The sequence below is a fragment of the Manis pentadactyla genome, chromosome 7 (assembly GCF_030020395.1).
Source record: "Manis pentadactyla isolate mManPen7 chromosome 7, mManPen7.hap1, whole genome shotgun sequence".
NCBI lineage: Eukaryota > Metazoa > Chordata > Mammalia > Pholidota > Manidae > Manis > Manis pentadactyla.
Window position 1 is genome coordinate 128,336,090 of NC_080025.1, and position 25,124 is coordinate 128,361,213.

Sequence of the window (25,124 nt, forward strand, 5' to 3'; positions counted from 1 at the left end):
AAGTAGTTCCACTTCATTCAGCAGACAGTCTTCCCCAGAACTTTGGGGAGCCAACAATGTAGGTTTCGCTTTTCAAAATTAACCAATATTCAGGTTTTTAATCTTACTGCCTTGCTGTATTCACCACCGATTCTTTGGCACACAAGATTTGCATGCGTGAGCCACAGGAGGGCAAACCAGATCATGTTCTAAAACTGGTGCCATTTGAAGACATTTTATGGGCATATTTTTGTGCTTTTTAGCACTTGAAATGACTCCTGGTTCCAATTTCACTAAAATTTGCTTTCACTGTATGTTCTTGTTTATTATTCCCCGCAACAAGTAACACTAATAGGGAGGAGAGCAGCAGCAGGCTCTCGGGAATGAGGCTCTCCTGAGAGCTCAGGGGTACCTGGGTCTGGGCTGGGGACTCTTAGAGGGCTCATCAAGTGATGCCATGAGACTTGTGAGACGGAAGCCTTCCAGAACAGGGCCAGACCACATTGAAGGCCTCCCAGGGACTGCACCTGCTTGCTTCTCCCACTCTCATCTCAGCGCCTTCTTGATTCTCAAAGTCCAAACTCATTCCCCCTCCAGAGCCTTTAAACATGCTGGTCTCTATGCTTGAAACCTCACCCCTGAGCTCTTCACTGACATTTTCCTTCTCATATTTTAGCTCCCAGCTTAAGAGCTCACCTCCTCAGAGAACAACTCAGAAGGAAGCCCCACTTCATTCTAGAGCACCTGTTCCCTCCCAGCATGTAGCCCAAGTCTTACTGGACTGCTTTTCTGTGCACTTAGGTCCCATGACGGCAGAGACCATGCATGTTGTTTTCATCATTGTCACTATCACTAGCTCGGTGCTAACCAGTGCCTGGCATACAGGCAGTGCTCAAGAAATCTTTGTTGAATGAATGGAACAATGACACTAGCCCACCTTGACCTCCCTGGGCTGCTCTGATCCCTCAATGTCCTGTAGAGAGCACCTCCAGCCACATCTGCATCTCTTACCAACCTTACCCCCCACCCAACAGAACCATAATAAATGCTGGTTTATCTTCTTCCTGCAAATAACCAGGTGTAAAAGGAGATATTCATAACTGATACTTCAAACAATTGCTAAATGTATATATGAACTTGATCTAATGTTCTATTGTGGTGGCAAAATTAATTTCTCTATGAAATTAAAAAGTCCTCCCTTTGACTATATTACCAGGAGTACCTAGGACAGAGCAGGGCTGAGTATTAAATTCTGAATTTTTAAAGTTTAGGAAACACTGCTCCAAGTCCTCTTCCTCCTCTGATTATGCTATATTCCTTGGGCTACCTGCTTGTGGACATGACACAGGCCATTTTCCAGGTGTATCATTCACATCTAGCTCTGTGGCCGAGGATGCTGCCACCTCTCCTGCTTCCAGCCCACTCCCCTGCAGGCCTGCGGAGCGCACCCCCGTCTGTTACTAAGATCTGGTCAACTGTTTAACTACACAGCCTATCCCAGGTAGACTCTCTCCAGGCCCTTACCTGCCAAGCAAACCAGCCCCTCACTCAAACCCTCTTGCTCACCTTCTCCCACAGCACCTGGGCACACACACCTCCCAGCCTGTTCATTTCTCACTCCCTCACAAACCATGCTCTAACTCAATGTGTCCAAGGACTCGAATGCCACAGTTCTCCACTTTTCCAAAAGCTCTATCCCCAGGAAAATAAGGGCAGCAGCCCACTTAGTCTGAATACAAAAGACATACCATGAACACCTTCAAACTTAGAAAGGATCCATCCCATGTCAGTGGAAGGCTTTCAGTGGAAATGTGTGTGTGTGTGTGGCAGGGGGGCAGGGGGATGCCAAGGAGGAAAGGGAGAGAAATGAAAACCTGTCGGTTCTCCTGGAAGATTGTTAGTTACGACAAGAATGACAGTTTTTGTTACAGATTCTAATACCTGTTTTGTGGACTGGCCTTTGTAATAGTCACATGGTACATGTTAGAGCACAAGATCTGGGGTCAGAAGACTTTAAGGTCAAGTCCTGGCTTTACAATACTCTTTCTTCCCTTATCCGAAGTTTCGGTTTCTGTGGTTTCAGTTACCCACAGTCAACCATGGTCCAGAAGCTGATGATTGTCCTCCTAATATACTCTCAGAAGGTCAACACTGGCCTAATGCTACATCACAATGCCTGTGTCATTCACTTAACTTTATCTCATCACATCGGCATTTTATCACCCCATATCATTACAGGAGGAAAAAGGGTTGAGTAGGTACAGTAAGATAGTTTGAGAGGGGGGGAACCACATTCACATAAGTTTTATTACAGTATATTGTAATTGTTCTATTTTATTGTTGTTAACCTCTTACTGTGCCTAACTTATGAATTAAACTCTATCGTAGGTAGGTATATATAGGAAAAGAACGGTAATACACAGGGTTTGGTACTATCCTCAGTTCAGACATCCCTGGGGGTCTTGGAGCACATCCTCCTTTAATTAGGGGGATACTGTACTAACCATGTATATGGAGGGCAAGCTGATGTTTCCATGTCAGCACAACAGGGATGAAGATACCTATTTTCCAGAGTTGCTGTGACGATTCAGTAAGGTAATGTATATGAAAGTACCTCATGAACATAAACACTAGGCATTGTATATATAGTGTCCACTGTCATTATGTCATTTCTACCTCTCATTCAAACATTTTTTGAGTGCCTGCCATGTGTCAGGCACTGTCTTGTGTATCAGACTGTTTATCCAAAAGTTAAGCAATACCAATCCTGGCTCTTGGCGCCCATGCAAGTCAGGGAAGATAGACAAGAAAAAGCAAGTTAGAAACTGGTATAGTTCATGCACAAAGGGGTAAACAAGAGTTCTGTGGAAGCTCACAGGGGCACCTGACCTAGTCCTGAGCAGTCAGGGAAGGCTGCCTGGAGGAGGCTTCATCTGAAGGGGAAGAGCGAGGAAAGGAAAGATGTTCAGTGTAAAGGGCAAGCATGCCCAGCTTCACCTGGATGGACCAGAGACCATCAAATAGGAGTAAAGATGGTGGGGGGGAATGTCAAGACATGGAAGAACAGCATGGAGAGCCTTTGTGCCACATCAGTAGAAGGCCAGCTTCCCTAAATGAGGCATTAGATAGTCAAGCAAGCAACAATAATACTATCACACAGCAACAGATTTCTGGGTCCTGACAGTTTACTTAAATTATGGGCCTGAACTTACTGGAAGGCACGACACTAATGAGCTTCTACTCATCTCCAATAATAAAAGAGGGAATTCCATCACGAGCCATGCCAAGTCATTTTTTTTAGCTTTGGATAGCTATTTGTTAAATTACCTTTTTTGGACATACTCTCTTATAATCACTGTTCTACTGGAGTCATGGGGGCGGGCTGTGGTAATATGCACCATTAATAACAAGCTGTGACCAGGTGATCTGGAACAAGGTATGGCCTGAAAAGGCCCAGCTCTGGGGGATGCAACTATCCTTACCTACTACATTAAAACCACTACAAAAGATAGCTGACTAAATGGAAATTGAGTAGCCCCAAAGGATAAAAATACTTCTAAAATATGAGTCATTTATGAAAACTGAATAGGATAGAAATGAAAAGCTTGGGTTTAGAAGCCAGACTGCTATGATTTGAATCCTGGCTCCTTCATTTACTAGCTTCTGAGAGAAATGACTTAACCTCTCCTAGCCTTAGTTTGCTAGTTATAAATGGGTCTAATAATAGTACCTGCCTCAAAGGATGGTTTACTGAAACAGATGACTGGTACTCGGCACAGTGCCTGGCCTGTGGGCTCAACTAACAGTGTCGGCTGCTGCTCTTGCTGAGCTCTCACCCCTGCGTCGGGCCAGGTCTGCTCTCGCCTGCAGTTTACATGATGAAAAATTAGGGACCTGAACATGGAAATGGATTATCCCTGACCCTAGAACACTGAGGCCACAGGAAAAGACAACTACAGGGACCTGGAATTCAGGATTCGTCATGGCTGGTACATAGGACGTTACAGCTAACTGGGCCCTTATCACCACGGTGGTGGTATGCCAGTTTCATATGAAAGGGTCCTGCTAAATCAGCACATTAAAAATGTCACACTGGAAAATACTCTCGATTGTCTAGAACTTTGCTTCCATGCCTTCTTTTTTTTATTTTAATCCCTGAGCCTAACACTATAGCGTATTTCTTCATTAGAGCTCTCTTTTCAAGATTGCCATTTTAAAAGTTAAGGACGTACCTAAAATATCTCTTATTTTCCTTACTAACCTGTTATATCATCCCCTGTGAATATATCCAAACTTTTTTTTAATGTTTCAACTTAAACTCATTATAAAGCTATTTGTTTTTGACATGTTAGCACCTTTGGAGACAGTAGGTTACATACAGGGGTGACTCACTTATAATGCAGCTTCCTCAGGATTCCCAGTGCTAACATTACGGGATCTGGTAAATAACTTCGCACTCACTTCGGGGTGTTCATGCACTCATAATCTTATTTCCTGCACATCTAGCCTGGAAGCTGAATTTTAAAGTTAGCTGTGGATTTAGAAGATGATTCATAATTTTCTGAACACCATGGTGATGACTGGTGGAAAGAGCAGGTTCTTACATCAGTCTTCTTTACGTTTTAACAGTGAGGAAAATAACAGGTTAGAATCGTGCTTTCTAACTACCTCCCTCGCTCCTGGCAAATTAATGAAAGCCAAATAAACTCAATACTTTGGTATTTGTGTATCTGCAGAATGGAAGGCGGCACTGGGCTGGGAGAGGCTAACAGAGCGGGGCACCTCAGGTCAGCTTCCCCTGGCAGAGAGGTGGACAGCGGAAGAGGATGGGGTAGCAGCAAACAGGCTTGGGAAGCAGCACACTGGCTCCTGCTGGGGCATGAATGTGAGCAGGGACAAGGGCAAGAGAAAAACTCTGGTGTTTAAATTTTTTTCCTGAAAATCATTTGCTCAGAATGCCTCCTCTGAACACTGATGTTACTAGAATATCAATTTAGGTTGTGTTACAACTTTCCAATAGCTATCCTTACATTTCGAAGCATTTGTTGGCTAGACTTCTAATACAGCACCATTCACCAAGAGCAGAGAATGCAGACCCAAGGTGACACTGGGCCAGAGTGAGTCTCCCGGAGGCTGAGGTGGGACTGTGCTGGATAAGCAGCTAGTCAGCTAGTAAGCTTTCTGTGAGTACGGCTTCCTCTGAGTGATCTCGGGAATGTCCTCCTCTTTCACAGGAGCCCATGGCTCTAAAATTCTAGCCTAGATCCAGAGTCTGGTGAATTTCACCAGTGATCATAACACCCTGGAAATTATTCAGAGAAGCCAAAAAAAATTGCTCTCCCAGATTTCTGAGAAAGGGGTGGATACTGACCTACACTTGGTGTTCTAGATTAACATCACAGATTTTGGATAGAGAACAAAATCTTCTACATAATCTAATAAAATAAACCTATTTTACAGAGAGGAAATTGGGGTTGGGCAGGGAAAAAACAAAAACGCATTAATTTCTAGTGGTGACCAAAAACAGGTCTTTTAAACAGGCTGTGCCCTTTTCCATTCAGTTAAGTGTATGCCAAGCTAAGTGGCAGATGCAGTAGGTCAGTTTACTGTTAAGACACGATTGCAAACCCATCTCTAAACTGGGATGCCATCAGACTTCAAAAACTCATGGGCATTTATGGAGCTCATCATTTTGGCTGAAAGAGGTGAAGCTCCCTGACCTAAGGTTTATTTGACCTGAGCACGCACCGTGAACCAGGGACACTCAATGCCAAACATCAGTAGAGCTGGTCTGGGTTGGCAAGCTGTCTGGGGTGACAAGCTACCTATGCTACGGGCTCTCACGGCAGAGCATGAGGGTGGCCACCCACCCAGTGTTCTCCGAAAGCCCACTGTGGCCCAGGCAGCTCCCTTACTAGCTCTGACAAGGCCTAACCACCATAGACTTCTAGAAGCATCTTGGTGCCAACAGTTTGGTCTTTCTCTCACTTTCTTAGATGTACTTTTCAGTTCCAGCCAAAAAACCAAAAAGCAACTCTATGTATTGGAGGATGGAGCCCTTAACGGAATTATGTTTGAAAAACAAATTCATCGTATGTGAGTAATAGTCATAACCATAAAAATCAAACCATGTTCATAAAATTAAATAAGCAAAACATATTTTGAAAAGCAGTTTCTCTTGGTATGTATTATGATGTTCATTATTTTACTGTGCAAATATAAACTGCTGAAAGTTTTCTGGAAATCAAAAACCTACGTATTAAAGAAAACAACAAATGAGAGAAAATATCTGTGATATTCCACTTTTGAATTCAAATAATGATTCAGGAAGTTAAAAAATTATCCCATGAATAGACAGATGATAAAGGAAAAAGTAAAATGTGGGGGCTCACTGTAAGATTCTTTCAACTTTGTTGTATGCTTGTAATTTTTCATAATAAAATGTTGGGAAAACAGTCTTACCATATATCCTTCAATCAGGTACTATTATCCCTCCAAATTCATGGACTCCTACAGCTGGATATCACAGTAAAAGGTCTTGAAATATAAAATAAAGGAAGCAGCAAAAATTAACTCAGGAAAGATAAGTAACTCAATACAAAATGTTGGGGGATTTACTGTGTGAAAAAAATGTATTTGGATTTTTTTCTTACACCTCATTTGGTGAGTTTTAATATAAAGTAGAAATCACTTTTTAAAAAAAATAATATTTTTAAACTTCTGGGTGGGAAGGAATTCCTAAGCCCAAGGCATAAAGTATAAAGTTTCTATGGCTCAAAAAAAATCATATAAACAAAAATAAAAATAAAAGAAACAGAAAAATATTTGCCCAAACCTCTTTCTCTCCCCCACACATGCGCACACACACACACAGTCCTCAAATAAATCATAGCATCATATCCCATTAGAAAAGTTGATAATGCACATGAACAGAACATTTACAAAAGGAAATAATGGATTAATACACATATGAAAATGTTAAACTTTACTGATAGCAATTAAAAAATGCCACATGCCTGGCATAGAGGGGGCATTCATTAAATAGCTGTTGAATAAATGAATCAAAAATAACATAATGTTTTGTCTAAAGATTTTTAAAAAACATAATAGTAATGGTGAAGATATAATGAGGCAGGTGTTTCATAAATTGTTAGAATGTATGTACTTGGTACAAGTTTTCTAGAAAACAATTTGCAAAGGTACCAAGAATCTTTAAAAAGTTCAGCTCTTCCGACTCAATAAATTCACTGCAAGGAATCTATCTGAACGACATAATAAAAACTAGCACTTCCCAAGATTCATGTATTTAAAAGGATAATTATTGTAACATACAAATGGTTTTTTAAAAATGGAAGCAGACTAAAATAAACACTCCAAAATTAGAGAATATAATGTACCATTAAAAATGTTTTTAAAGCGTTTTTAAGCACATAGAGAAAATGCTCATTTCTTCAGTGGGATATGGAAGTGCCTACATTAGAAAGATGCTGATTCTGCACACTGGATGTGCGTGTGCATATGTGCACTCAGGTAAATGTTGGAAAGAAATATACACAAATATTAACAGCTTTTGGTGATGGGATCAGAGATAATTTTTATTTCTTCTTTATATGAGTCTCTATGTTGTTTTATTACAAATCAGAAAGAAAGAAAAAATGCCATGTAAAAAATCTGGAAGAGTGAGTCACTGCTTTAGAAGCAGGTCTTTCCACAGATCAAGACCACCAGTAAGGTAATGGCTCTGAACTGTGGTTGCTAATCTAAATTTCGAGGTCCAAATCCATACAAACCGCCTTCCCACTTGCTCTGCCTTCTGTGTTTCCATGGGCTCTCTGTGCACTCTAACATGTCCAAATGCTGCCTTATCTTCCCTTCAAACCTGTTCTTTTCCTCGTATTTCATTTTGTGGTGAATGATACTACTTAATAACCTCAGCCACTATCCTCAACTTCACCTTTTCCCCTCTTCACCTCGCCAATTTCTCCCGAATCTATGTCCTCACCATTTCTCCACTGGATGACCACGGCAGCTTTCTCTCCAACTGGTTTCCTTGCCCTGCCTGGTCAGTCCCCTCGGTCCCTCCCCACAATTCATTCTCTTCACTGCAGCCCTATGAGCTTTAAGTGCACACCTGGCTGTGCTACCCTCCTACATAGAGACCTTCAGGCAAGCAGACCTCTGCTCACAATGACTACCCGGCTTCATCTTCTCGCATTCCTTTCCCCACACCCTTCAGCACACCTCATAGGTCTAGGCCTCTGTTGTTCCTATTGTCTGAACCCCTTACCACAATGCCTGCAACCCTTGTCTAGCTTGCTTGGTCAGGCAGCCTTCTGGATGGCACCCAAGTGTTACAAGGTCCACAGCATGCTCTTCTTATGCAACCACAGAACTAACCATACATTGTGATCTCTTTTTTGTATCTTTACCTCCTCAACCAGATTGTGAGCACCTTGCAAAGTAGGCCCTCAGTGTTTGTTGAATGAATTGGTTAAGTGTTTCTGCCATCTAAAACAGTTACCTCATCTCATCTTGAGAGATCTCACCCAAAGACTTCATAACTTCCCTCAGCTGGCCACTCATCTATTTTACCATCTTGGCAACTGAGATAGTCTTTCTCATCTATTCATCAGCCAACAAATTTATTTATTCTATACCTATGTTTTGACAATATCTCTTTGGTTTTATTTGAACTTACTAGCTCTTACTGAGCCTATCAGAGAAGTGTTAACTAATGTTCCTACAAAGGGCAGTCATTTAAAGGACTGCAATTTACTGAAAGCATGCAGTGTGTTAGGCCCCAGGGATATAAAGATAAATCAGACTGTTACTATTTAAAGACCACTAGCAAGAAATCGTTTAGCCTTTTCCAGACTAGAACAATCAGTTATGTTATCTTTTGCTAGGAGGGTATGTAACTTCTGTTGCTTGGGTGTCAGCTCTTCACAATTACCCCAAATATTTTTACAAATGTGACTCAAATTGGACACAATAAGAGCCTGACTAATGTTAAGTCTTACTTTCTTACTCTTTTATGTCATACTCCTTTTAATACACACAAGAATCACATCTATTTTTTTCCACAACAACCTTATAGTATTGACTTAAATTTAATTGATGGGCAATGAGGGCTATATATATATGTATTTTAAATGTTTTTTTGTAGTCATCCAAACTACCTTTTATCTATTCTCACTAAATTTCTTTTGCCAATCTAGAATCATTTTTCTAGTTTTGTTACAATTGCTATAAATTTTATTTCTGGAGTTCAGATGATTTGCAGTACTACATAATTTGATAACATACACAATGGAAAAGAAAAAAGAAAGAAAAGAGATTTCACTGTATATGAGGAAAACTCTCCCCAATTATTTAACATGGGTTGAGTCTTTGTACTTTACAAATATACATGGTTAAATATTTAGGGATTCTGGGGTGTCTGCTTGAAGGTCTGATAATATTAACCATTTTCTTTGTTTATTTAATTAGTCACATGTTTTCTCCACCCTTCCTCCTTTTTCTCAGGCTTTGCACCCCCACCTAGCAACCATACAGAATTACTTCTTTTGGACTTAGATGCCTCCTTTTTTTAAACCACAGTGTTTCCTGGGAAGCTAAAGAATGGCACAATCGCGGTAAGGTTGCGATGTACATGGGCGTTCTTAACCTGGGGACCATGAATGACTGAGGCTGCAAATGCCCTGCAAACGCAGGCAAGCGTTTGTGTATGAGTGCAGTGAAAGGATTCCTGGCTTCCATTACAGTCCGAAGGCGCCTAGCACCCTGAAAAGGTTAGTAACTCCAACTCAAGGCGTTCAGACATAAAGCAGTAAACGGAGTAAGTGGTGCCAGCATGACTGAGTCAGTTTCCCACTCAGCCATCCCCAAAGAGAATGAGAAATTCAATAATAATAATACTTCAAGCATCTTTTGCGTTAATGAAGAATATAACTTGAAGGTGTTTTGGGAGATCCAGCATATCTGAAATTATATAGAGGCAATAATCTAACAACGTGAATATCAATCACTTCAAATATCTGCTTCTACTTTCGTCCAAGTTCAATATACCCTCCTTGTCCTCTTTTGATTACCTTTAGCTCATCTGATAAATTGGTTTCAAACTATAACACCATGAATCAAGTTTCTCTGCATATAAACATTATATTACTAGCCAAAAACATAATGCCTGGCATTAGCTATTAGTAATTATATTATTTTCCCTAGAATATACTATCTTCTGTACTTGTGGTTTAAATAACAGTACAAAAATCATTTAATATAAGTCAAAATCAAAACTGCTGTCATGTCAATATGCTGAAATCTATCCACCAAAAGTATCTTAACTTTTAACTTTCATTCTCATTACAATCTTTTATAATTATTACCACACCCAGAGTATTTTCTACAGGTAAATATGACATGTAGTAAAATCTGCCAGGAAAAAAATGTTCTTGAAAGCTTTTCCTTTGGCAGAATGCCATTTAAAAATTTAAAGGCAAGAACTAGTGAAAAACCAGAAATGGCTGTCATCCACACTCACCAGCAAACAGTCACACGAAGGGTCCCCACGCGCAGGCTGGACTTGACCTAGGAGGACAGGACTGGATTCCATCGGGAGAAGAGGCAAGCACGAAGAGCAAGTGGCAACACTACCTTTCTCCACCTCATCTTATGTGCAGACACACACATTTTGGAATCCTCTAGGACTAACAATGGAAACCACACTGGGTTGTTTTCCCAATTCCTGTGAAATGAGTCAGTAGGTCAACTTATCCACTCTGAAGAGAGAACAATTCCTTAAACTGCACTCATTATTTCCAGTAACACATTCCTCTCTCTTTGCCCCCTGGATAAAAATCTATGAGTGAGACGTATCACAGCTACTGCCAGAAGGTTCATCTTCTTCATGGGGCAGCTTCTCCTTGTGAATATTTAGGAGGGAAAAACAATCTGGTTAGGAGTAACACGTGGATGAAGCTTCCTCATCTAAAGAGTTGGCTTAAGTTTTTCTCTGTTGAGACCATGTAGTCATTTACTTCTTCCACGTAAGAGGATGATGTGATACTTAAAATTAACATAAAAGAGCAGTAATCATACCTTTAAAAGCCCCCCCGCAAATCTCTTCCTTCTGTAAAAAAACCTTTCCTCCTAAAAATGACTAGTATATTCAAAACATTACTGATTTTAAATTAATCCATGTTCTGAAAAACTCTTCACAGGCTTCTGTGAATCCTGTAGCTCCATCCATTAAATCATATAAGGCAGAAGTATTTAAGAGCGTGCTATCAGTCCTTTGAATCCATGACTCAAGACTACGAACACTGGTTTAGCAATAACCATAGGAATCTACCACCTACTCACCGCATATAACATTTCTTGTAGTTAGCAACCTTCTGCATAGGAAATCACCAGCTACCGGCAATGAATCCAGAATTCCAAGAACTCACACATTCAGGCAAAGATATGGACATGTATCTCTATATATAGAAGGTTCAGAGATCTTCTGTGACAGTTCTTCAGTAGGAGTCTGAAAATACTTTTGCTTTCTGTATCGAGTACTTTCTTTCTTTTTAAAGAAGAGGTTTCATTTTGATCTTGAGAAATTTCTCTGATAAAACCACCAACTGAAAACCTGCCATTATAAACCAGGGATTTCACAACGTTCATTCCAAAAAACTGTGGCTATTCATTTCTGGAAGTGATTCACTGCAAAAGAATCATTGCTGGCGGTGGAGGGAGCATTAGTTTTTAGAAGGCAGCCAGCCCTCTGAGGAGCAAGCAGAAACCTCAGCGATGGCAGCCACGTGCCTTGCTGACCCCTATCACAGCTCCCTGAATCACCATCCCTCAAGATGACACGCGATGACCAATTTCCTCTAATAACTCTCTCAGTATACAAAAACCCTTTGGTCCCCACACCCAGAATTTAATCCTCTGCTCTGGTGGAAATGTTCAAAGAAATCTGGGAGGGTGCAGCAGCATTCTCCACCTGTCAACACTCAGTTTCTGGCGAGTAACCAGCATATGGATACTCACTTCCTGTGAGTATTTCTGAAAGAGCTTATGATATTTCCCTTGAAAAACAAAAGGGGGAGGGGGAAGCCACACAGAGAGGATAAATAACTCCAACAAGCAAAACCAAAAGCATGTAATGTGATCACTGTTTACCAGCCACACCTAATTTTAATTTGGTTTCTCAACCCGTGTAATTAACACAGCCCAAAGAGAACAGTGTTGGGAGAAGTAGAAAAAAGACATTTCACAAATGCTTAGACCTTCAGTGCGCGTGACCAGAAAAGTAATCTTAAGATTCAAATGAACCAATCTGAAAGCTGGTTAGAGCATTAACCCTTCAAGGAAAGAGAAAGAGCTATTTTCATTTGTCCCCAAATTTCAACTATGGAAATCATCTTTCCTTCTGGGCACCGAGACACCAAAAACACAGCTTCTGGGGGCCATAGTCCGGGTTTGTGAGAACGGACTTGTTCGGATTTGTCCGTGACGGGGCAGAAATACACTTAAATTTAAGACCCTCTCCCAGTAACAGAGTGGCCACGTGGCTTTCACACGAGAGCACCCTTTGAAAACAGTCCATGAAGGGCTGAAATATGACCTGTATTTCTCCTAGCTTTAGCCAAACCTGATTATTTTTACCAGAGAAGAGCAGAATTTCCTGGTAACTGGGCTTTCATCCCACCTTAAAGAATATCAATGGGGACAAAGCTCGTTTTCTGAAGGGTCTATAAACATTTGGCTCAAAAAACAGCCTGTCCTTGATTTTCAGGCTGTTAATGTGCTTGTCTCTGGTGGGAATGCTGGTGAGGGGTGCTCATGAAGGTGGGAGGAGAAAAATACAAGCTTCCACTTAATGGGAATGGAAGAATGAAAACCAATCAATCAAATGCATACATGTTATTTGTTAGACAGCACTTTAAACCCTCAATTTCTAACATGGTTAATACTCTACCACTCAGACCCCAACTCCTCTATTTCTCATTTTTGAGTACTCAAAAATGAATACGTGTAAAAAATGTAAATGTAATAAAACCATCTGTGCTTTATACTCTAGGAAATTTTTACTGAGGTATGGTTTTATACTCTGTACCAAACTGGTATTTTAAAAAGAGTATGGAAACCTTTTGCATGATATGAATATAATCTTAGAATTAAGGACAAGTGAAAGTGGGATTGAAAGCTGGCATTATGAGTTTAATTCAAACCCACATGACATGACAGTCACCCCTCTGCCCTCACTCCCCATACCTTATGAGCCTTCTCAATGGAAAGAGGGAATGTTCTGTACAGCTTGCCATTCTGTCAAAAGAACAGAAACCCTTTAGAGAGAGCAATTTTAGCTTTTTACAATTTAAAAAATCCTATTGATCCTGAACTTGGTGAAAGACAAAACAATGATTATAGAGGGCCTGACAACTACTCAAATATTAGAATATCTAATTTCTTCACCTACTAAAAAGGAAACTTCCCCCTCCGACTGTGTCAAGTTCACACACATGCCTCAGCTCTCCCAGCTTCTGTGCAGTTTGTTCCCATTTCAGACTGTGCTTCATAGGAGAGATCCTCTTTAAGTACTGGCTTTTTAAATTGCAAGCTTTTTAAAAAGAGAAAGGGAAAGTAGAGAAAAATATAAAATAAAGATCATGAAATACATGCTTGGGGGAAAAGCACAGAAAACATGAATCAAACAGATGTGGCTGCTGCCAAGAAGCTGCCACCCTTTAGGAACTCCTGCTAATTGCGGGCTGGTGGGTAATGCGGGTTTATTTCTAAGGTAGGGTATCCAGACTGTGATTAAATGGTAGAGAATACCCAGATCCTGCTGTGATTGGCTTCGCTGTGGACATGATGAGAGCCCAAGTTTGTAGAATCAGTGTTTGCTCTCTAGACCTCTGGGCCCACTCCCTCCAACAAAATAAAACCCTGCGACAAATTCTGTTCATGTTTAATGTTTACTCAAGGGTTTCTTTTGGACAGAGGGAAGGAGCACAGTCTTTAGCGGCACTTTATGAGGGGAGGAGTGGCCTCACACGGCAAGGGCAGCAGCCCTCGGGAAGTCGGACAGCCTTGTGTTGGAGTGGAGACCCGGCTCTTCCTTTGGCTACGCTGCGCCCTGCTGCAGTCACCCAAGCTGGTTTAATCCCCAGTGAGAAGGGCAAACCAACATTCAGGGCTGGCCTAGCCACTACCAACAGCCCCAAACACACCCTCCAAGCTAAATTCTATCATTATCACCATCCTACAGGTAGGGAACTGAGCCCCAAGAAGTTTAAGGGCTTCTCCAGGGTCATGGAATCAGTAGGTAGCAGAGCCAGGATTGAAAGCCTGGGGCTTGACCCTGAGCACTCTGCCATGGAGCCTTCCTTTGTCTGTTAGTAAAACAAGACTTACAAAACTGCCTTGAGAATTACACTATGAGGCAGATTTTTAATCATGCCATATGCAAATACATTCTCTGCAGAACTAGGTTCTTTGCAAAACCTGTAATACTGAATTTTAGAGGTAGAAGAGATTTAGAGACCATGTTTTTCATCAGTGTGGGTTGAGTGAGGCTCACAGCGAACATGTGAACCTCCATCCTGAAACTCCCAGCTGTACCGCTGCAGCCCAGCCCCACTGAGGCCACTGGTGCTTTTCCATGTAGACTGTGACAGCCTTCTAGGGTGTTTTAATCTGTCAGGCATCCATTCATGTGATGCATGCATGTGTAATATTCGTCCTCAGATGAGTGTCAGTTATAAATTTCCTTCTCACTGCGAGTTCCTCAGGATTTAAAAGAAAATAAAAATGAGGAAAAAATTTTTTTCTTCCATTATTATTTTTTTTTTTAAGTCAGGGAAAAACAATGCCTCTCTATTAAAGTTCTGCTGGTTGCCTAGAACGAACGTAACTGAAGTTCCACCCAATTCTTTTTTCTTTAAATGTGCTTACATGCAGATGCTCTGACGTTAAACAAATTATCTTTCCCATGTACTTAACTGAACAGAGCCACAAGAGCAACTGGATGTTGCAGGTGGCGGGGGAGGGCGCCTCAGCTTCAGTGGTGAATAATGATTTGGCCATTTACTCTTAAAGAAAAAGTAATTTCCTATTTAAAGTCTTCAAGCCTTTCATGCTATTTATCCCATAAAGTTTGGCCTTACTATTTTCACTTAGAATTTTTTTTAATGGTTCCATATCATGTTGGGTCACACCAAAATACCTTGAAAGTGCCTCTTCTTAAAACAAAGACATTTGTTGACAAAAAAAGTAAAGAAGAGGAAGAAGTTAAGATCATATTCTGATTTTATTTCTTCTGAAGAGAACAAAGATTCTCGGAAATTTACGTACGTTAAATTTATAAGCCGGCACTTTTTTCCCCCCAAAGATTTATTTGGCATGAAAAGTTACTTCCTGAACTGTAATCATAAAATCAAACGTTATTTACTCCTGTCATAACCATTCACATACTTCCTGTCATAAAAACTTGAACTTGGCTAGAATATTAAATAAAACACTCAAAAAACCATAGGTAGGAAGTGACTATATGGATATATATTGTTATAGGTTCATATTCCAATCTAAGAAAGGGATGAATCACCCCTTATTGGAAAAAGCAGAGTTCTGCTTTATCACCTTGGGTGACAAGACCCGCTTATGGCCCACAGAATGCACTTTAGGGGTAAAAAGAGCTTGCTTTATTTACTGAGCTCAACACAGAATTGTGTGGCAGCTTTCAGGATGCCTCCCAGGGGCACTGTGTGTGTACTGGGCTACCATGTACTTGCAGAATTCATGGCCCAGAGTTAAAACTGTGAGGATTCAAACACTTACACAAGGTAGATGTGCATTTTTCTTTGACACCTGCATACTTCTAAAGGAAAACAGGCTTCTCCACCTCTAGGGCTTCCTTGTGTCTGGTGGGAAAAGCAGAGCCAGTGTACACATACAACGATGGAAGAAAGTGTGTGTGAACAGATTTGTTTACAAAACAGGGCCCAGCAGAGTCTGTCTCTCAGTGCCACAGCAGGATCCATCCAACAAAACACACACAGACACAAAGAATCTATGGGAACAGCTCTTCTCTCTGATGAAGGTGTAACAGTTTGTGATAATAACTGGGCAGTAAGCTGTAACACCACTCATCCCGAATGGGGAATATGCCGCAAAGTCCAGTTTAAAACACACAAACACACAAACACACACACACACTTATTATATAAGGTGGCATGTATTTATATACCCTACAGTGCTTTCAAGGTTCCTTTTTCAGAAGTAGTCTTATATTTATTTCTTGAGCACTGGTATCTTCCCCTCCCTTGAATCTTATATCTGGACATCCCCTTTAAACTCTTCAGAGAACAACAAAATCAACAAATTCTACCTATTTTAGTTTAATTAACTGTATGGCCATCCGACCAGGCTTACACGTTTGGATCCTTGACCTGGTTTTTCATGGAGCCGAATGGAACCAGCGCCTGCTCTCGGCAGCCCTGGCTCTGTCCTTTTCCTCCCATTCCCACTCCCGGGTAACATGCCAGACAAGTATGATGGCCTTTTTAATTGGCTCACTTGGCAACTATGCTGTGGAAAACACAGTGAAGACTGGGTTCTGGGTTCACCTCTGCCAGATAGAAACCATGTGACCCTGGGAATGTTAGGTAATTTCCTTCCTCAGTGTTTTCATCTGTAGCATAAAGAAAGTAGCCATCGAACTATGTGATGTGATCCGTGATGTACACAGTCAACCAAACAAGCTGAAATTTAGTTTCCTCAGGTCACTGCATACCTTAAAAATATTTAGTGACTGCTAAAATTTAAGTTCTTCAGCCTGAATTAAACATGAAAGTCTCATATAAAGTCTAAAGTACCACAATCTTACTGTGCTGATGGACAATGTGACTGTGGTGGGGTGTGTCGGGGGGACTCGATAATATGGGTGAATGTAGTGATCACAATGTTGCTCATGTGAAACCTTCACAGGATTGTATATCAATGATATCTTAATAATAATAAAAAAAAGTCTAAGGTACCACAGAAATGCAATCATCATTTCCTGAGCGGCACTACGTATTATCCAGGAGTTTTAGACACATGGGCGCAATTCCCATGACCACTTGGCAAGGCTGGTTTTATTCCTCTGCAGAGTAATGAAGTCTGAAGTTCTTTGAGTAACTTACTCAAGGTTATATAACTTAGTTAAGTGCCAAGGAATGACATACAAATCTATATGTGGTTTATGATAAAGCCCACTAAACCATATTGATTGCCTTAAATGTAACACAATATGGGGTGGGGGGAGTTCTAATTACTTGTATAATCATTCTCTGAGTCCTTCAGTTACCAGTACAGGTAAGGACACACAGGTCATCGTAATATAAAAATACTGACGATAAAGTGATCACTTAACGTTTGTTTCATCCTCATTAACATCAGCATCTGTTCCTGCTCACTTTCTTGGTCAGTATCATGGAATAAAAATGCACATACAATATAGTCCACTTGTAACATGAACTTGCAGGTTTTACATAAAGTTGATGAAAGTGACACTAGAGAATTGCTTAAGTTACCCACAGTCATTGACAAATAAGGATCAAAGAGAATTTGAATATTTAACGATTGAGGAAGCAGCAGCCAGCAGATGACTTCATGAGAGTCTACATACAAAGATTAAGAGTAGCTCTTGGGAAAATTTGAATGCCTGTATCAACCAAAATCGCTCTCTTCGTGATTCTGCCACAAAGGCTGACATTCCATCTTTGTTCTAAGAAATAATATATTGTTGTATCATGTCCCAAATTTCTGTTATGTAATGTAAAACAAGCTTAGATTTAACTTTTTTTAAAACTTTTTCAAGAATTAATCCTCATGTTTGTTTTAAATGTTTGATTCAGTTTTAATTTGATTCTCTTAAAGTAGCAGTTTTCTGGTACCAGTTATCTACAGATAATAAGGACCTACTGAAATGATATTAATAGGAAAAATAAATAAAAGGATGACTGTTATGTAAATAGTAGCCAACAACAAAAAAGACTAATTCTCCAGTTTACAAATGGAAAGTAATGTCCCAGTTCTTCCTCTCATTTCAAGATTCTCAGCATCACATGGTCCAAAGCACCCACGAAGAAGCCATGCTCAAGAGCTCCATGTGCCCTATTCCCATCCTGGCAACTACAATGGCGTAGATATGGCATTCATAGGGCAGTAGGCTAGTCTTTGGGCAAGTCTGTCCAGGCAAAACTAGACTGCAGTCCAGTAAATTCTTGGTGTAAATTTTCCTTTCAATATTCACTCCATCTATTCCATCTTTATCAAGTTACCTGAGGATCTTTTTTTTTTTTTGGAAGACAAGAGTTAGTAATATGGAAGAATTTTGTCCTATAATAATTCACTTCAGAAAGGCTCTGCTGTGTTAAGATCCTTCCTGCATGTATATACACCTGTGTATAAAATTAAATGGTTTTGGTTTCTACAAATATCCTTCAATCAAAGGTTCAGAGGAGGGCTATTTTGAGAAAGATTTAATGGGATTTGTAACATAAAACCTCTAATGCATATTGATTTAACCAAGACAACTTTAGAATACAACGTGGCGGTTGTGCTTTTTCTACTGACTATAGTGTCCACCTCCAAGAATCTAATAAAATAATGCTCTCTCTCACGCCAGGAAGAAACCCAAGAAGGCACACCCTCAGAAGACTGAGTCTTAATTGGTAAATTCAGAGGCATTCACTGTAAGCAACCAGAACATTATCAGTGAGTTTCTGGCCTTGCAAGACTGCTGTTTGCCATAAGGATCTTGGCTTGTTCCTGAAGAGACAGCAGTTCTGTGATACTCTGAAATAGTTCCTTCCCTCTGATAAACAAAAGGTGTTACTCTTCGGTAAGAAAAATCCAGAGTCTGTGACCTACATATTACAGTGAGATTCTTTTTCATATATCTGCAAAAGATATGCAAGCTTAATAATGCAGAGTGCAAAATTAATAGGTAAGTATATATTACTTCCTAGAGCCTTTCTAAAATTCAGAAATCTGAAATTGGGGAATGAGGTGGGCAGAAATGGAATGGGAAGGAAGAGGTGGCAGTTGTGAACTTCCATGACTCAAAAGATTTTTAACACAGGACTTGTTTTCCAAAAAGAATTCTATAGCACTGACCCCAAAAGGCAGCATAATGATGTTGTTGCAGTGTATATTAATGAAGACTGTTGATAATGATTCTCTCTCTTTTAAGCCTCTAAACAGAAGCTGAATATGCTAGCAGATAATGTAGAGCAATGCTACGGTTCCATTTACAGCCCTCAGAAGCAGTGAAGCCTATACTTCAGCTCAGGGTGGAATGCTTGTTTGGAGAGCATTCAGCAGGGAATATTTGGTTTCCTCCATTTAACCAGGTCACCCAGGCATGGAATGCACAGCTCTGCCAGACAGAGAGCATTTTGGATGCCTGGGAAACAAGAGCTTGTCCAGGATACTGATGCAAAGAGAAGGCAAGGTTTCCTTTTTTTCTGCCCTGAATGGCAGCCTTGACGTCACAACAGCTAGGAACCACTGGAGGAACAAACAACAAAGTGCAAGCCAAGAGCACCCTGCTCTGTTGCAGGGCCATTTTAATCTCATTCTGCTCTCTTCTGTGGCTGCAGAAAGTAAGGCATGACCAGAGGTGAATGATTGGAGCTTTAAAAAAAGGCAGTCTCTCTGGGCAGCTACTAACAGCCTTCTGACCATGCTCATCATCATCGTCAAGAAACCTGGGTAAACAATAGCTCCTGGATTAAACTTGGTTCTGACAGAATAGACTTCTCATGGAACGCCTGTAGTGATCCTGCTGATGATTCGGCTATCTGCACTTTCCCTGAAGAGCTCAACTTCCTGTATTTTAAAGCAGACCTCTTCTAAGAGGGGCTGGCACATAAATCCTGGGAAATGCAAGGAGCTCATAAGAGGGGGCCAACAGTCTCTAGGATAAAAACATCCTTTTAGGGGTTTTACAATTTAGGTTCAAGCAATTAAACATGCACATTAGCACCCAAACGCAGGTATTTGAACAAATGCGTGAAAAATATTCAGATGCTGGCAGGTTTAACTCACCATTATCTAGAATAAATTGTCTGTGTAAGTCATTAAAGCAGTGTGAAAAGCATGATTGTTCATGTTTCAAAGTTAGATCAAAATTATAAATTATATTTAGCTACGTTGAGTATCAGAGCATTTATTTCTATTATGAATGCAACACCGACTATAGACTCATTGGGCAGTCGGCAGGCAGGACCTGGAAGCATCATCCCACTGCTCTCATGGAATAGGTAACAGCTTTCTGTGGCCATATGCTGGCCCTAAGGTCAGCTCTCTGCCCCGGGAGCATTAAAACCTTTCACTAAACCCAGACCCCACCCTGAACCCACAGTGCTGAGGGTCCTTTGGGATAGCTAAAGCTGGGAAACTAGGGTTGCCTTTGAGGAGGGTGTGTGTGTGTGTCTGTGTGTAACGGCAACACCTGCTCCATGACTTCACGTGCTTCTTTTGGAAACGTTCAACAGAAAGAGCACTTCTGAGTTACCTGGTCTCTTTTATCAGCTCTGTTTCTCTTAATTAAATGAGCACTCCCAAAGCATAACTTCTTGGGGGTCGTTGGGTCAATCTTGTATCAAGAGACTAATCTGCTATTGAGAAACTGTTATTACTTTCAAAGATAAAATAGGGTAAAATTTGGATACAAAACTGTCATTTAAGACCCCTGCAACAGAATACACCCCTTGTGTCTCCAGGTATCTGAGGCCTGTTTTGGAATCTGGTCTTTGGACACCAGTTGTTTTTACCCAACTCTGTGTCTCGTTCCTGCTGTTTAAAAAAAGTCAAGTATGTCCAAGTGATGAAGCCACGGGGAAGACACAGCAAAATTTATTTTTTAACTATATTTTCTTTCACATGGCAGTCATACTCAAGAGGTGAAACTTACTTAGGCCTACCTTGTTTTTATTTTATAAGATCTTTTTTGTTTTAACAACTGTAGTTAAATTTCCTCTGAACTGATTTATTAAAATTAAGTTTTCAAGAAGAGAATGATGGGACTTCTCAAACTATTCAGTTTCCAAAAGAAAGACAATTTACTTTTATTCTAATGTAAGGGATGAGGGAATGAGGAGGAAAATTTTTTCCATCTGAATCTTGATTAGAATTTTTTAAAATAAAATACTTGGTTATAAACCTTAGTAAACAATCAGTCATTCATTAAGAAGCAACTGTTGAAAAGGCGATATTTAAAAGAGAAAAAATAAAACATGATGTGATTAAAACCCTGTGCACGTCTTCGCTTCAAGGCAAACGCTGTGCCCATCTGGGTATTTAGAAGGTGCCAAATATCATTGGGATCTAGATTTAATTCATGTCATAAAGAAAGCACTGTATTTAATTTGTTCACAAAAGACCTAGAACCTCACAGAAATGATGGTGGTAATAATACAGACAGTGAAGTGAGCTGTTAGCAGTAAAATGAGTTACTTATTTTAAAACTACTTAAACACAGGATCAATCACAAACGTGAACAAGCTTTCAATAACCTAGTGTTCTACTTCTAGTGAGAAAAGGTAGTTTTAAAGATAATTTTCAGCCTTACTAGATTTCTGATCTAATTTTCTCCTCTGTTTGGAAATACTTAAATATTAGTCAATTAAAAAATCCTAGCTGCTTTTAGTCATCAGGACCAAAGAAGAGACAAGGTTTGTGCCCAGGGAACTCCAAGACAGATCCTGCTGATTTAGACACGGGACAAGTTACCTGAACTGGAGGCATAGTTTTTGTTTGCTTTAGGGGTGAGGATTGGGAAAAGCCTGTGTTTCGTAGCCTTCTATTCAAGTGACAGGAAACAGGAAGTGTGCGGTGCCATGCAGGGCCCAGCACACATGCAGAGGTACCCATGTTCAGAAGTTAAGCCCATGCTTAGCCGACTTGCCATCTGGGTGGCCGTCCTCAGCAGGGACGGAGGCCCTCCTTGCCTCCACAGGCTCTGCCCGCTGAGTCTCGTATAAGCAGCAGACCTGACCCATTTTCAGTCTAAGAACACTGATGGGGATTTTCCACGAGTTTTCTTTAGGAGCACACAGCTATTAATACCACAGAAATTAGCTCTCCCTTTACCAATTCCTCTTCTGAAAATGGTAGACAATATATATATCTTACTCCAACTGTATTTGTAAAAAAATTAAAGTTTTCTTCTCCGGTTTATCACAATTCAACCAACAGTTTTCATCCAATCCTAAAAGGCACATGTGGGAAATTAGTTTTCACAGACCATCATTTGCACTGGTTAGGAAAAACTTTCTATCTATTCTTTGCCTACATGAAAATGAACTTATAATACTAATCTTCAAGAGTGCTTCTATACTAGATAGCCTTTAAAAACCAAATGCTTAGAAATCTATCCTCTAAGAGGTAACAGCAGAAGAGCTCTGTCATTGGCCTCAGTTTCTGGCTGCGCATACAGAGTTGCCGCAGCAGGCTCACTGAGATCCTCTCCTGTGTATGCTTTTCCCTTGCAGCATGTAACCTGCCGTTCGTGGGAGAATCATGCGGCCTGCTCCTTCCACTGGCCTCCAAGTTCCACGAGGGCAGGATTCGTGTCTGTGTTGTCCTTGTATAAACACTGCGGGGTGGACAGAAGGAGGAAAAGGAGTCGAAGGAGGGAAGGGAAAAGACAGAAGTAGTAAGAGAAGGAAGGGGACAAGGGAAGGAACGGAACGTTGCAACAGCCACTATGCTGGTTTGGGTAAATGGAAGGAATGCTTTCACAGTTTCATCACGTTCGTCATTCACAAAACTTTGAATTTTTTGTAACTATCACCTCATCAAATTTCAAGACAACTCCAAGCAATCTTTTAACATTAAATTAAAATTGTTATTTATGACATAGAGGCATATAAATGAGGAATGATTCACTTCTCGATCTTCCACATTTTATCTATACAACAGCCACTAAGCAAGTAGTTCTGTTTACTGACCTTTCAAGTTAATGTATGTAAATACAGAGCTATGTTTCTGTAAGCAGATAGTTTAAGAATTGTGATAAGGAGATAAAGGTTCATTATTTCTTCCCTTTTTATTCATTCAACATGTCTTAGAAACACAAAGCCCCAATTTTAACTTTGGATGTATTTATGTAAAGAAGAACTAGTTCTCAAGAAAATCTCATTTTTACCACCCATATAAAAATGCAGCTTCTAGTAAAAGTGCACCTTTCAATAGAGAAATCATTTACCAGTAATAAGCAGGTCACTGAGGGCAGAGGACGACCTCAGACCTGCTAGCTAGGAAGGCAGGTTGTATCCTATGAGGATTCTCGTGAGCCCTCTGATCTCCAGGGGCCAGCATCCAATGTGCTCTTCCTCACACAGCATGTCCTATCATGGGCGTTACCACCAACAAAGGACAGAGGAGGACTCGGCTGAGCTCATACAACCCCTAACCAACAGTCCCAGGCCTAAAAGGCTGCACTCATTCAACTTAACACCAAGAAAACAAGTAATTCGATTAAAAAATGGGCAGAGGACCTGAATAGACATTTTTCCAAAGAAAACATACAGATAGATGGCCAGCAGACACATGAAAAGATGCTCAACATCAGTAATCATCAGGGAAATGCACATCAAAACCACAATGAGGTATCACCTCACACCTGTCAGAATGGCTAATTAGCAACAAAGACCAGAAATAACAAGTGCTGGTGAGGATCTGGAGAAAAGGGAACCCTCCTACACTGCTGGTGGCAATGTAAATTTGTGCTATCTGTGTGGAAAGCAGTATGAAATTTTCTCAAAAAACTGAAAATAGAAATACCATACAACCCAGCAATTCCTCTTCTGGGAATTCACCTGAAGAAAACAAAATCACTAATCTGAAAAGATACATGCACTCGTGTGTTTATTGTGTTACTTACAATAGCCAAGATATGGAAGCAGCCGAAGTGTCCAACAGTAGATAAGTGGATAAAGAAGATATGGTACATATATACAATGGAGTATTATTCAGCTAAAGAAAGAATGGAGTCTTGCCATCTGTTACAATGTGGGTGGAGAATTTTAAAAAATGATGCATGCCCTTGTGCACCTTAGCATTGTGGGTTTCCTGTGATAACCTCCCTTCTAAACAGAGCTTCAATCTGAGTGCCATCAGACCAGCCGTGAAGACTCAGTTTATAATTCAGATTTTCTTCTCCCTTCTCCTGGATGCTTAAATCTCTTTCTTGACTGCCATGGCTTTAGAAAATATGGCACATTCACACACATAGGAAGCTAACTGCACAGCACCCATCACACAGCAAGAAAGGCAGAGAGGTATCCATTCTGACCGATGGGCTAATTCCCCTGGGTCCTGACTTGTAGGACCAGTGTCCCAGGAATGCAACCTTCCCCATCACACACTCTCCTGATGGCAATCAGCCGCGGCCTGCTGGCTCTGTGAGTAGGACAGTGTGCGTTCTCGCTTCATGTACAGGAGTATTTCCAGGCCCAGCTTCATACTGTGGTCACAGCAGAGAGGCCTTAACCCCTTCAGCAAGCCCCCGTGGGAGCTGGAATCAAGGCCAATGACCTATGACCTAATCCTAGTGCCAATGTGAGTTTGTCAAAGGCCTCAGAGAAAACTGTGTTTTCCCTGGCTGGGGCTTCCATGCTTTTAAAAGGATTCTTAGTATTTTTACTGCAGTAAAGTTAAGCACTTTCTAATTTCTGCCAAATCCCCTAGAGAAATATGCCTTATTAACACCAAAAAATGTGATGCTTGAAAGGCAGGAGACTCAGATTCTAGTCCCTGGCCCATGGCTGACTCACTGGGTGGCTTCAGGTAAATAAATTACATCAAGTAGACATCATTTACAATGGGCACAAAGTGAGCACTTGGTAGGTGGGCAGTGCCCTGTGACATGTAAGGCCAGGTTTAGTGATGAAACTGTGTTAGTATACACAATGCACTCTGCCAGGACCCACTGCCTAGAGAGCTGCTTTGTAGCTGAGTTCAAGGTATCCTTGCTGAAATCTGACCCTAAAAATTTTGAAATCTTGAAGCTGAAGGAACTGGTTAAAACTTGTCATTTAAAAGAGGGGCAGTTCCTTATAGCAGCTAAAGCATAGCTTTTAGGAGTCAGTGCCATGGATTTG

General features: G+C 40.7%; 1 long non-coding RNA gene across 1 annotated transcript in view; it reads right to left on the reverse strand.

The window, feature by feature from the left end:
- LOC130684311 (uncharacterized) overlaps nucleotides 1–25,124 on the reverse strand; it is a 66,780-nt gene that overhangs the window by 13,742 nt on the left and 27,914 nt on the right. The window contains exon 2 of the long non-coding RNA XR_008998550.1: nucleotides 10,520–22,615. This is a non-coding gene — a long non-coding RNA (uncharacterized LOC130684311). The remainder of the gene's footprint in view (nucleotides 1–10,519; nucleotides 22,616–25,124) is intronic.